Here is a 15354-nt window from a genome sequence, read left to right on the forward strand (position 1 = left end):
ATTTATTAAGCACTTGCCATATGACAGGTACTTTGGTAAGTGTTGGGGATACGAAAAAAGTAGAGGGAAGGGGAACCACTCTACTAGCCTTTAAAGAGCCATTTAATGGGGGAGACAAAGTACAAACAGGAGATGTGTATGTATTCTAGGTCAGTCCTGGGTAGATATATAGCTACTGTTAAAAAGAAAAAAAATATATATACATACACACATATTATATATAAATATAATATATGTATGTGTATATATCTAGACACATATATATGTATGTGCAAACATACATATGTAGAGACTTTAAATTGGAGGTAATCTCAGAAAGAAGGGGCATTAACATTCCATAGGCCTGGGAAAGGCTTCTTGCAGAAGGTGGAATTTTAGCTGAGCTTTGAAGAAATCCAGGAGGCTGAGGTGAGGAGGGAGAGTATTCCAGGCATGGGAGACAGCTAGTAAAAAATGCATAGAGTCAGGAAAAAGAGTGCCTTGCTTGAGGAATAGCAAGAAGGTCAGTGTCCCTAGATGTCAGATTACATAGGGGAGGAAGGATGGTATAAGAATACTGGAAAGGTAGGAAGAAGCCAGCTTATAGAGGGCTTTGAAAGTCAAGGAGATGGGGCAGCTAGATGGTGCAGTGGATAAAGCACTGGCCCTGGAATCAGGAGTATCTGAGTTCAAATCCTGCCTCAGACACTTGACGGTTACTAGCTGTGTGACCTTGGGCAAGTCACTTAACCCTCATTTCCCTGCTTCCCCCCCACCCCCCCCAAAAAGGAAAGTCAAGAAGAGACTTTTATATTTGATCCTAGAGGTAATATTTCCACTGGAGTTGATTGAATGTGACCTGATCAAACCAGGACTTTAAGAAAATCACTTTGGCAGCTGAATGGAGGAGAGACTGGAATGAGGAGAGATGAGTCAGGGAGACCAGGCCATGCAAGAGTCTAGAGGTGTACTGGTGAGGGACTGAACCACGGTAGCAGCTGGGTCAGATGGGAGAAGGGGGAATATACAGGAGACGTTGTGAAGGTGTCATTAGTTAGATTTGGCAACTGATGAGATATGGTCAAATGAGAGAGTGAGGTATCAAGAACAGCACCTATGATCAGGAAGGAATACTATGTTAAAGAAATATACCCTCTCTTAAAAAATGGATATAGGATCATAATATCACAATCTCAGAGCTAGAAGGAACCTTAGAGATCATTGAGTCTAACACTTTTATTTTACAGATGAGGAAATGACGTCCGGAGAAATTGAGTTGCTCAGAGCCAGTAAGTGTCTGAGGCAAGAACCCAGGTCTTCCTGACTCTAAGTTGTGTGGTCTATCCACTCTATCATGCTGCCTCTTGGAGTGAAAGTGGCTTGTATAGGCTGAGACTCATTTACTATAAGATACATTCCAAATTCTTCCAATTCTTTGAATTGCTCTTACAGTACTTATTATATCTATACTTATTGAATGTCTTATCTTCCCTACTAGACTACTAACTCCTTGGGGTAACTCGTTATCTGTCTATCTCCCACAGGATGTGACTTAGTGTACTTCACATGCTGGTTCCCAAGCATTGCAGAGCTCATCCACAAACTCAGATCCTTTGGCACCACAACCAAATGACCCTAAATGATACTATCTTAATAATAAGATTACTCATCAATGCTGAGAATTGAAGGACAAATGACTAATCCCTGTCTATCATTTATTTATTTATTTTTTAATACATCTCAGCATCTTACTGCTTGTAAAATGAACCCAGCACCCTGTTGGTCAGTCATTCCTGATTCATTAGGAAGAGAAGAATGGTCTGCCTTGCATTTTGTAAATTGCACTGTTCTTCAAAACCACAAGGTTCTCCCAGAAATATAGGGCCATTTTTTAAAAACTCCAATACTCTCTTAGCAATGTTGCATGGCTATAAGTTATGGAACACTATAGGCTCCAAAGGACTGAGGTTGAGGATCACCCAGAGGGCAACGGAGAGACAGACATAGGGTGGACTCTACCAGATGTTAGACATTATAAACAAGGAATTATATGGGAGAGGTGTCAAAGGGTGTCATCAGAGAAAAGTATAATTGGGAAACAAGATGAACTCGTCACAAAGAGAGAATGAAGGATAAATGATAGCTCTATTTATATCCATGAAATGTCAGAACTTGAGGATGGCATCTGGTTTGCTGGGTGGACTTTTTTATGGCAAGAAGGATGGGTGAAAATTACACAGGATAGGTGGGCATTGATACATCACAGGATCATAGATTTAGAGCTAGAAAGAATTTCAGAGGCTACCATGTGCAAGCCCTTTTAGCAGATGAAGAAATTGAGGAACACAGTTATTGTTTCCTGGGTCAACAGTTATTGTTTGAAACAGGATTCAAATTTGGGTTTGACTCCAGGACCTTCACTCTATCCACTACATCCCTAACTGGCCTGATGGGTTGTTATCTGAATCACTGTAAGAAGGACCCGCATTGACAAAATCATGGATCCACTGGAGTATTGTAATTCACTTTCGTTTGATCACTTATCAATAGCATCATCTGTCCATTACACCCAAAGTATATTCAACTTTGTCTTAAATGAAATATAGGGGAGAGTGGGTGAGGAGTCACCTGTCTCCAGCCTAACTTCCTAGACATTGCATATTAATTGACTTTACACACTTAATGCTTCAGTAAAACCAGGCTGATTGCAGTCCCCTGTATGTGACATCTCATCTATCTCTGTGTGCCTACTCAAAATAAAAAGACCTTTGTCAAGGCTGTGTTTTTCAAGGACCACTGCACTGATCCTTATGGTATAATCAGGATGAAACAGAAACTACTGTGGCCTTAACCACTTAAAGCAATGGAAAAGTCACCAGGAATTGTAGACACCTCCCTCCCCCACCCACGCCATCCCATGCTTCTCCAAGAAGCTTTACATTTATTAGCCATATCTTTAAACACCCTTGTCCATGTGCTCATTCATACCTTATAGACAAGAAGGAGCTAAGGCACAGATTGGTCAAGGCCACAAATCAGAAAAACAAACAAAGAAAAAGCATGTGTAAAAAAGGGTAGCCATGGGGGCAGCTAGGTGGTGCAGTGGATAAAGCACCAGCCCTGGATTTAGGAGGACCTGAGTTCAAATCCAGCCTCAGACACTTGGTACTTACTAGCTGTGTGACCCAGGCAAGTCACTTAACCCTCATTGCCCTACAGAAAAAAAGAAAAAGAAAAAAGACAGCGGGGCAGCTAGGTAGCACAATGGATAAAGCACTGGCCCTGGATTCAGGAGGACCTGAGTTCAAATCTGGACTCTGACATTTGACACTTACTAGCTGTGTGTGTGTGACCCTGGGAAAATCACTTAACCCTCATTGCCGAGGGGGGGGGGGGAGAGAGAGAGAGAGAGAGAGAGAGAGAGAGAGAGAGAGAGAGAGAGAGAGAGAGAGAGAGAGAGAGCGCCACCTACTTTAGGTTTTCTGAGTCTTACCATCTCCTCTGTCTCTATGCCTTTCAGATCCTTAGTACTGCCATCTGACATACTGATATAACCCTCCACCCTACTGCTGAACCTTTAGGACATTAGGTCTTTTCATACACCTGGCAAATGAACTTTCTTATGTGAATTGTATTCTTCAATTAGAGGGTGAATTTCTGGAGTTGTCTGCAGGGAATATAATATCTGCCTTTATCTATTTGTATTCCTAGTGCTCAGCACAGTTCTTGGTATATAATAAGTGCTTAATAAATGCTTATTCATTCATACATACATAAAATTTTTACATATAAAGTACTTTAAAATTGTTCTCTCCTTCAAAAGTTTGACTAATGCCTCAGAAAGTTTTTTAATGACTTAAAAGTAATAGCTGATATTTACATAGCACTTTAAGTATTATAAAGCACTTTCCATATATTATTCAAGTTTCATAAGAACTCTGAAGTAGGTATACAATTATATCCATTTTACAAATGAGCAAACCAAGTCCATGAGCTCATCTATTGTGTCCTGCTGCTCCTTAGTGTTAAAATTCTCAGTCAGCCAACTCTATTAATGAAAAATTGGGTTGAAGTGATTCTCTTCATTTTAAAACAGACATTAAAGGCTTTTAATATCACTCTGAGCTCAGATTTAGGTGCAATAAATATTTTAATGCTGATTTGTTTTTGTTGAAAATTTTTTCTTTTTTTTATGGCTTAACCACACTTTAGTGACCTATTTCTAAAAAAAAAAAAAGGTAATAACTTGTTTGTCATTAATACTACATGCCAGGGCAGCTAGGTGGTGCAGTGGATAAAGCACTGGCCCTGGATTCAGGAGTACCTGAGTTCAAATCCGGCCTCAGACACTTAACACTTACTAGTTGCCTAGTAACCCTGGGCAAGTCACTTAACTCCAATTGCCCCCCCGCCAAAAATACTACATGCCCTTCTACTTCTGTTGTCTGCTGAATTATTTGACTATTGAAATGATCACTTTCCAGTTGTCCTTTACCATAGTGTTTGAAGAAAAGTTTGTGTGCATCTTTACAACTGGAATAACTTTGAGACATTGGTTCATATACTCACATTTCAGAAGAAATAGAATTGTCTTACATTTAAATAGAAACTCTTTGCATTTGAAGGGCAATTTTTCATGTTGGAATTTTCCTTTCACATCATTCATGTGGTACCAAGACACATGAAAGGGAAGAAAAGTAAAGAATGCAAATTTGAAGACAATTTAAAGGACTCGGCCAAATGATTACAGAGTTACCAACGCTGCTGGGCTTCACCAGCCTGGAATGAATTCACACTGACTTAGAAGACTGACTGGCTTTATGGCTATCCAATCAAAGCAAAGATGGGATGAGCCAAGCCCACCCATACTTTAACCAAAATGAACATTTCTGCCCAATGTGCAAAACATGGAATCCCACAGTGGGCTATCCGAACACTTCTAATATAGCTTTGAAAATGAGGCATGAAACATGACCCAGAATTCCAGTAGGCTCTTTTACCCATTCATTAATAGTCTCTTATTAGATGGATTTAAGCAGCATATTTAGGGCAGAAAGTGGTTTAAGGGCATGAGTAACTCATTAATTTTCTTTTCTGGAAACATATTGTCTGTCTCCCTTCCCAAACCTGAACCACCACCATTTGAGTGCATTCTTGAGCAAAAACAAAATGGCTGCTCAGGAGAAGCTGCCACATTACTCACATTCCGGCTGTTCCTTGTAGCCGCAGTACTTAACTCTCTCCAGATGTAACCCTTCACTCCTCCTCCCTCTTAATAATTTTTGTCTTGGAGTAAAACAAAAGTGAGGGGGAGAGTTCTTCCCCCCACTCTGTGTAAAGGCAAAAGCAGGAAGGCAAATGCTTTGAACTGCTACATTAATACTACATGATACATAAAGTGTGAATTTCTTTCCTCTTTGAATCTGTTTAATAGGGAAAAATCTTTGAAAAACCTATAGCATTGAAGAAAGCTAGGCTTGCTTCTTCTACTATTTAAAGATCTAGCTTTTTCCTTATTTGGAATCCTTGTTAGCTCAGAACAAAAGGAAACCTTTGTTTTTGTAGGAAGAAAGATCAATTTAACTGTGATTACTGCTTCACCAGACCTGGTGGAAGTGAAAGTAGAAGGATGAGGGTAGTAGAACAGATGGAGGGAGAAGAATTGAAGAGAGAAGGATAAAGAAATCTTAGGATTGTCACCTTACAAGGCAATAGAATGTGTGTGTAATCAGAAAGCAGCCTCTGGTAGCCCATGAAGTTTTGGAAACTGGTATGTCAAGACCCCACTTCTGGGATTTGTATACCAAGGGATTATCAAGGGATACCACCATTCCTTCCTGTTCACCCTACTCCCTCTACAAAGAGTTCATCACAGAAATTCCAGTCTTTTTCAATGGCCCTCCAGATGTCATGAGTGAATAATATCACAGATGCTTCCCATTTGATTTTTTCTGAATCTTTCACCTGAATGTTCACAACACATGATATATTACACCCTGAGAGTGTTTATCTATTGAGCATATAGCGGGGGTGGTGGTGGTGGTGGAAGTCAAATACCAGCATTTCTCAGACTGTCATGATTTCACTGGGTTTAGAGTCAGAGGACTTGGATTTGAATCTTAGCCCTGCTACTTATTAGCAGTGTGAAACTGGTCAAAACTCTCTGAGTCTTACAATTTTTCACCGTAAAATAAGGAGTTTGGAATAGATCTTTGTCCACTATAGCTCTGAGTCTGTGATCCTATAAACAACAAATACAGTTGTTGAATGAATGAATCAGTAATAGAAGACGTTAATACAAGACTGCTGATCTTTTCAATTCACTACAATGTTAGTCATTCCAATAATTCCTATGGCAGCTAGGTGGAGCAGTGGACAGAGCTCTGCACCTGGAATCAGGAAGATTCATCTTCCTGAGTTCAAATCTGGCCTCAGACACTTACTAGCTGTGTGACCCTGGGCAAGTCACTTAATCCTGTTTGCCTCAGTTTTCTTATCTGTCAAATGAGCTGGAGAAGAAAATGGCAAACCACTCCAGTATCCTTGCCGAGAAAACTACAAATGGGGTCACAAAGAGTTGGACATGACTTGAATGAGTGTAACAAATCTTCCTCATTTTACCAATAAAGAAACATGAACTCTACATGGGCAACTGACTTAGTTAAAGTCAGACAACAAATCATTGCTAAGTGAGTTTTTCTTTCTAAACTCTAAGGTTTCATCCCAGTTGATAACAGATTGAACTTTGTGGTTCAATATAGTCAGTTTAACATAATAAATGGTACTATAGATAGCAATTATAATGACCAAGTTTGGCCCTAGGGGGTATCTGATGAAATGCTTCCCCCTTCCCTCTTTACAGAGGAGGTAACTAAGGGGGAGGAATATTGCATATAATCTCAGATACGCTTGATGTGTCTGTTGGTTTTGTTAAAACAAATTCTGTCTTTTAAAAAGGAGATAGTGGTTGTTTTAAAGAAACTGCTCTGTAAACCTTGAAACACTAAATTTAAAAATCTAATAAATTATTAGAATGGGTAAAAACATATGATCATAGATTTAGAATGGGAAGGAACCATAGAAGTCATCTAATACTACCCTCTCATTAAAAAAAAAATAAGAAGATAGAGGTTAAATAACTTGTGCAAAGTCACCCAGGTCATAAGGGGGTGAAACTAGGGTTTGATCTTAGACCCTTTAATTCCATATCCTATAAGGTTTCTACTATGCCACATCAATGATTACATTAAAGTGGTCCAAATGAAACATGTCTGAGAAATTCATAACTCATTTGTCTGTGTATATGTGTATGTGTAGACATAATTTACTATAAGAGAAAGTACTGATGACAGTTCCAAAAGACTAGTTCCCAGAATTATTTGGTTGATAGAATTGTCACTATAATTAGTGAAGAGATTCTCAAAGTGATTTTTTTAAGGATATAACATTCATTTGAATGTAGTTTTAAAAGAATTTATATTTTTAGCTGCATTACTTTTTGTTACCCTATTTAGGCATAAATAAATATACACAGACAGAAATGTGCATTGTGTGTGTATCATAGATATTTACCCACAACATTTTAGCTTTCAGTGTACATATGCATATATATATATATATATATATACACACACACACACATATATATCATACATACAGGTAAATGCTAATGTGATACAAACTGAAAAATACTTCCTATGCCCAAAGTACTGTCCCAGGTACTGAAACTTAGGCAGCACAATACATAGAGCAATGGACCTGTAGATGGGAAGTCTTGAGTTCAAATTTGACCTCAGACACTTATTAGCTATGTTACCCCAGGCAAATCACTTCACTCCTGTCTGCTTCAGTTTCTTCATCTGAGAAATGGAGATAATAGCAGCACCTCTCTCCCAGGGTTGTTGTCAGAATGAAACCAGCTAATATCTGTAATGTGCTTTGAAAGCCATACAGCACCATATATGTCCAAGCTATTATTTTCTTGGGAATATGAAATTTTAAAAAATGATCAATCCTTGTCTGCAAGTAGCTGACTTTTTCTTTTGGTAGTGTGGGTGTAAGGGTAAATTACATTTTGTCAATATGTATAGTACTAGTTTGGGAATTGGACCATAGAATTATCTATCTGGAGCTGGAAGGGTCCTCAGAAGTTAGATAGTTCAACCTCATTACACAGATGGAGAAACTGAGGTCCAAGGATGTTATTTATCCAAGGTCTCACAGGTATTAAGTGGCAGAAGCAGGATTCAAATTCAGGTCCTATAACCATTGGTTCAATATTTTCCCCACTATACTAAGCCATACATGATCATAATTAAATTGAAATATACAAGAACTATGGTGAAAAGAATTATGGGCTTGGATTCAAATTCTATTACTTATTAACCTTGTGACTATGTGGAAGACAGTTAACTTTTTGGAGTCCCAATTGCCCTACATATTAAAATGGAGTACCTACCTTACCCAAAGAGCAATGGCCAGATGCATGGAGGGAATATATAGGCTGTAACATTATCCATGATTAAAGAAAAAAATAATATAAAAGATATAGTCAAAGCTATGTTTCACTCTTTCTGCATGAGATCCATAAAGTCTAAGAGATGCAGGGTCTCTGTACTATGTCACTACCTAAGGAATTTCAAGATTTAGAGGAAGGCCCCCAGAACTCTCTATAGAGGACTAAGAAGGGGAAAGACATAAGAGTCACATATGAATGAGAAGAAACATGGATGGATCACTGTTGGATGGAGTGCCCACATCAATATCTTAGGTCTATTGAATCATGGGAGAATTTCTTACTTCCCAGGGTTGTTCTGAGGCTCAAATGAGATAAATTAGTGTAAAATATACTTGAAGCTATTATTTTTGACAGTTTGAAAGAAAAATTTGTACCTAGAGTTTGAATTACACATGTATGCTCATTGATGGTAATGCAACTAGCAGACCAAGTTATCAAGTTTGGAGTTAAATAGGAGTTCCATTTCCTAAAGTTAATCTTTCATTACCTATGGTTTCTAAGAGGTGAAAAAAATGAAAGATAGCATGTCTATTCAGTAATAAGGTCATTAAAAGGCAATTACTTGGAGACTTGGCAGAACAGGAAGAGGGGATGGTTACTACTATAAGTGAAAGAGAATCTTTTTAGATTTTATGATTAGGCAATTTAAAAATTCTCTGTTTGGCCTCTGGGATTCAGTCCAATGGGTTGGCAGTGGGGGAAAGGGGGAGGGAGAAAAATCACTTTACATGCTGTTCCATTCATCCTCAAAACTCCATTGTGAAAGCAATTGGACTCCTACAGATCTGAAACTGGGAGACTTTGAGACTCATCTCTGATCAAGGGAAATGACTACAAGACTGAAATATCAGGATCAACTATTTTGAGTGATTAAAATAACTTAGACAAAGATCTTTGTCCTCATTTTTCAGTTGGCAAAAGGGGAAACAACCAAACAGCACTTCCACAGACCTCAACAGAAAGCGCATGGTAATAGATCTAGGAGGAATATTCCCATATTCCAAGTCAGAGAATTCCAGAATTCCAGAGGTATAGGGACTTTGATGATTTTCTGGTTTAAGCCCTTTTTGGAGTTGCCCATCCACCTTTAGTGTTCACGTGATTCAGCCAACTCTGACCTGTGGTTCCAAGAATCTGTAGTATGGATAGTAGCCATACCCCAGTAAACCTGTCTTGGCAGATGGACTAAACCAGGCTGAGGGTAACCAAGAGGCCTCAAACCTGTTGGTGAGTTGAGGAGATGCCTACCCCAAGCATGTTAAGACTTCCCCCCACAAAATGGCAGGTGAACGCAATTTGTTCCAATGGCCATGAAGGCTGCTGAAGCTGGTGCTTTGGAGTGCTTAGAGCCTGGACAGACATCAAAAGCATCCACTGCATCCTGGGCCATCACCAGTCATCCTGACTTTTTTCCTGCCACTCTGGAAGAGTGAGGCTGAAGACTTTGTGCAACTCTGCCTCACTTAAGTCCACATGCACAAATCAAGCTATGCCCTCGTGATTTCATTGGTCCTCTTAGAAAATGAAGGATGAACAATAGTTCAACCTCTATTTGAAAGAAATGTTCATATGACACATGTCATAGTGGACATTCATTTGTATTTGTCCATTGTAAATTTAATGAAGGAACTGACTCTTTGGGGTTTTCTCTTACTCCTAATTTGCCCCTCTATGGTTTTTTTTTGCCTCAGTGTGGAACCTTGAAGTTATTTTCCCTCCATTTGTATTTACTCCTGAAATTTTCTCTATTGCCCAGTACCCAGCTTATTTCTCGTGAGAGCCTGGCCCATAACTGGTAATGGATGACAGAGAAAATTCAACATTTTAATTATAATTTGTATTAGTAACTGAGAGCATCAGGTTAGATGATGGCCATCTATTTAGAGACTGGGTGGCTGAGCCCACAGTACTTGGTGCATTTATCCCTCCCTGTCTTGTATCCAGCTGTTGTGATTTGTGGACCAGGTTTGGGCCTAGGGAGTCTGACCTCTAATAATAGCTCCTTTTATCTTGCATTCATTAGCTGATTAACAAACTTTCCCTCCAGTATCTCAAGGCTAATGTAACTTAAAGTAAAAGTTATGGTTCATAGGTTTTAAGAGTTATAGGTTGGGGCAGCTACGTGGCACAGTGGATAGAGCACCGGGCTCTGGAGTCAGGAGTACCTGAGTTCAAATCTGGCCTCAGACACTTAACACTTACTAGCTCTGTGACCCTAGGCAAGTCACTTAACCCCAATTGCCTCGCTAAAAAAAAAAAAAAAGAGTTATAGGTTATAACTCATTCCTAAAGTGAGGAATAAGAGAAGTACTCAATATATATACTGCACAAATGAGGTATGGGACAAAAAATTTATCTTTACTTATGAAAAGGAATGCTGAGAATAGAAGAATCAAAGTGTGCATTAATAGAATGATTAGAACATAATTATAAAACAATTTATAACTATGGTTACTGTCACCTGGGAGCCTTATTTAAACCTCATGAGAATATAAAACAGTTTTAAAATATGGGTACATGGTCAATTTACATTTCACCTCATGTTAACACCATGCAATCAAACAACCAAGGTTGATCATCTTTGCAGTAGCTGCCTTCTCTGACCTACTTTTTCTAGTTCTGTAACTGTGAACAACTACACTGATACATGTTCTGACCACACTTGCAGATTCCTGGACCTATAAGTTTATCTACCCAAGTAAAGAAACACAAAAGAGAGAGGAGCTTCCAGGGCACAAGTTCCCCTATTCGTGACCTCCAGCATTGTCAGCCGGCAAGCATTTATTAAGTGCTTATTATATATTCCATGTACTATTTTAAGTTCTGGTGATATAAAGTTAGACAAAAGCAGCTTCTGCCCTCAAAGAGGTCACATTCTGATGGAGCATATAGCATGCCAATAATGGTGTAGATACATGACATAAATAGTGGAAATGGAGTGTGATCTCAGATTCCATAATGGTGGTGGTGATAATGGAGGCTGGGAATTCCTCTTGAAGTAGATGGAATTTGGGCTGATGGAATTCAGGAAATCCAAGGAATCCAAGAAGTGAGGAGGGAGGGTATTCCAGACATGGAAGACAGTCCATGTAAATGGACTATCAGGAGATAGAGTATTACTTGTGAGGAACAGCATGGATTAATCATAAAATAAGTGGAGGAAAGGAAAGTATAAGAAGATAGGAAAGGCAGGAAGAGGTCAGGTTGGGAAGGGCTTTAAATGCCCAACAGAGCATGTTCTATTTGGGGTGTGTGTGTGTGTGTGTGTGTGTGTGTGTGTGTGTGTGTGTTCGCTAATAGTGAGCTACTGGAGTTCATTGAGTAAGAGAGGGTAGTGACATGGTCAGACCTGTAGTTTGGGAAAATCCTAGACTGGAGTAAGGAAAGGATTGAGATAGGGAGAGCAAGCAATAGGTTATTATAATAGTATACAAATGAGTTGATGAAGGCATGCATCAGTGGTGTGGCTTATGTGAGTGGAGAGAAAGGGATACATACAAAAGACGCTGTAAAGGTAGAAATGATAAGACTTGGCAACAGATTGGATATATAGAATAAGTGCGAGTGTATCCCCAGCACTTAGCACAGTGACTAGAACATAGGGAGTGCTTAATATATACTTTTTGACTTGCTTAGGAGAAGAAGATGATCAGAAGTGTCAAAGGCTAGAGAGTTCAAATAGGTTGTAGATTGATAAAAGTCTATTAGGGGGCAGCTAGGTGGTGCAGTGGATAGAGCACCAGACCTGGAGTCAGGAGGACCTGAGTTCAAATCCAGCCTCAGACACTTAACACTTACTAGCTGTGTGACCCTGGGCAAGTCACTTAACCCCAATTGCCTCACTAAAAAAAAAGTCTATTAGACTTGGCAATTAAGAAATACTTGGTAACTTTAGAGCGAATGGCTTCAGTTGGATAATAAAGTCAAAAGTCAGATTTCACATGGTGTAGATATGAGTGAGAGGAGAAATGGAAGCACAGAATGGCTTTCTTAAGGAGTTTAGGATGAGATACTGATAGCTAGGAGGAATAGTTCCTCATTTCCTGCTATTAGGTAAATGCTGATGAGAAAATCTAAAAGTGTAATTTATGAAAACATCACATTCAAACTTTTAAAAAGGGTAATTTGCTGAAGATTTAACTGTCAGCACCACAGAGCTCATAATTAAAATAAGCAACAGCCCAGAGATATTAAGAACATTTCTATTGTGTTACATCATAGTGCCTACATAAGCTAAATTCAAGAATTTTTTTATTGTCAAGAGGCACAAGTATAGGGCTACATTTCTATATGGATTTTTGCCAACCATCATAAATAACAAAGAATTCAATCATAAACAATTCCAAAAAGCAGTGTGTCAGGCAGATGGTATTTTAGGGGGTCAAGGTAGCTAGTGATGGCCCCAGATGCAGTGGGAGACCTGAACAGACTAATTGGCTAGAACTGGGGCTTTCTTGAAACCCCTGAAAGACTTATTAAGTTGCAGATAATTGAATATTTATGTGTACTAATCATTATGCATAATCCATACCACATTATCACTACCCTCTACTAGGAGCTAATTTTCTGTTCCCAAAGTCCCTTTGAATGCCAAATACAATTAAATTGCTGATTTCTTTTTTCTGGATGTTGAGAACATTTTCTATCAAAAAGTTCTTTGAAATTATTTTGGATCATTGCATTCCTAAAAAGAGCCAAGTCTATTACCATTGTTCATCACACAATGTTGCTGTTACTGTGTACAATGATCTGGTTCTGCTCCTCTCAGTCATCATCAATTCATGTAAGTCCTTCCAGGTTTCTCTGAACTCCTCCTGCTCATCATTACTTTTCACATAGTTTTTTTTTAATTTTTGTTTTGTTTTGTTTTTTAGTGAGGCAATTGGGGTTGTGACTTGCCCAGGGTCACACAGCTAGTAAGTGTTAAGTGTCTGAGGCTGGATTTGAACTCAGGTCCTCCTGACTCCAGGGCCAGTGCTCTATCCACTGTGCCACCTAGCTGCCCCTCACATAGGTTTTTTAAAACTTTGTATTCTAAATTTTCTTCTTCCCTCCCTCCTCATCCCTCCCTATGAAATCTAGCAATTCAATATAAGTCATACATGTGCAATTATGCAAAACATCTTCCCATTAGTCAGGTTGTGAAAGAAAATAGACAAAATACCTTTAGAAAGAGGAGCTAACAAAATTATACTTCAATCTGTATTCAGATACTATCAGTTCTTTTTCTCTTGATGGTTTGCATTTTTCATACATCCTTTTGATATCATCCTGCTCATCATTTCTTTCACAGTTACTATTGCTAATTGTATTACCCTTAATCTTATTCACTCCCCTTGATGTTTACTCTATTTTCTATCTTCCTTCACCCTATCCCTCCTTGAAAGTGTTGTTCTTTTTATTTCTCCCGCCCCCAATCTGCCCTTCTTTCCTTTGCCTCCCCCCTCCATCTCCTTTCCCTCTCACTTCCCTTCAGGGCACAATATATTACTATACCCACTTGAGTGTGTATGCTGTTCCCTCTTTGAGCTCCTTTCCCACCTTTCCCTCTACTCCATAAGCTTTTTCTTGTTTCTTTTATGTGAGCTACTTTTCCCCAGTTCACTTTTCCCTTTCCATTTCTTCCAGTGCCTTCCTCTTACCCCTTAACTTTATTTTGAAGATGTCATCATGGATCAGGTAGGTGACACAATGGATAAAGCACCAGCCCTGGACCCAGGAGGCCCCAAGCCCATATGCGGCCCCAGACATAAGCCACCCCACCCTGCCTGACCCACACACACACAAAAAAAAAACCAAACCCAAGGATAAAAAAAATAAATGCTTTACACATATCATCCCTTCAAATTCAATTCACACCTGTGCCCTCTAAGTATATTCCTTTCAGTTGCCCTAATACTGAGAAAGATCTTAAGAGTTAGAAGTATTATCTTCCCATGTAGAAATGTAAACAGTTTAATCTTTTAATATCCCTCATGATTTCTTTTTCCTGTTTACCTTTTTATGCTTCTCTAGACTCTTATATTTGAAAGTCAAATTTTCTTGTTCAGGTCTTTTCATCACAAATTCCTGAAAGTCCTCTTTTTCATTGAAGTTTTTCCTCTGAAAGATTATATTCACTTTTGCTGGGTAGGTGATTCTTGGTTGTAATCCCAGTTCCTTTGCCCCCCCAAATATCATATTCCATGCCCTGGTCCTTTAGTGTAGATGCTGCTAGATCTTGTTTTATCCTTATTGTAGATCCATAATATTTGAATTCCTTTTTTTCTAGCTTCTTACAATATTTTCTCCTTAACCTGGGATCTCTGGAATTTGGCTATAATATTACTGGAAGTTTTTCTTTTGGGATCTTTTTAGGAGGTGATCTGTGGATTTTTTCAATTTCTATTTTACCTTCTGATTCTAGAATATCAGGGCAACTTTCCCTGATAATTTCTTGGAAGATAATGTCTAAACTCTCATTTTGGTCATGATTTTCAGGTAGTCCAAAAATTTTCAAATGATCTCTCCTGGATCTATTTTCCAGGTCTGCTGTTTTTCCAAGGAGATATTTCATATTGCCCTCTATTTTTTTTTTATTCAATTGGATTTGCTTTACCATGTCTTGTTTTCTCTTAAAGTCACTAGCTTCCATTTGTTCATTCCTAATTCTTAGGCAATTATTTTCTTCAGAGAGCTTTTGTATCTCCTTTCCCAGTTGACTTTTCAAGCTGTTGACTTTTTTCTCATGACTTTCCTGCATTTCTCTTTCCATTCTTTCCTCCATCTCTCTAAGTCTTCCTTCTATATCTTCTACTTTCTCTTTAAAGTCCCTTTTGAGCACTTCCATTGCCTGAGATGAATTCATATTTTTCTTG

Source organism: Dromiciops gliroides, chromosome 5, assembly GCF_019393635.1.
Source record: "Dromiciops gliroides isolate mDroGli1 chromosome 5, mDroGli1.pri, whole genome shotgun sequence".
Lineage (NCBI taxonomy): Eukaryota > Metazoa > Chordata > Mammalia > Microbiotheria > Microbiotheriidae > Dromiciops > Dromiciops gliroides.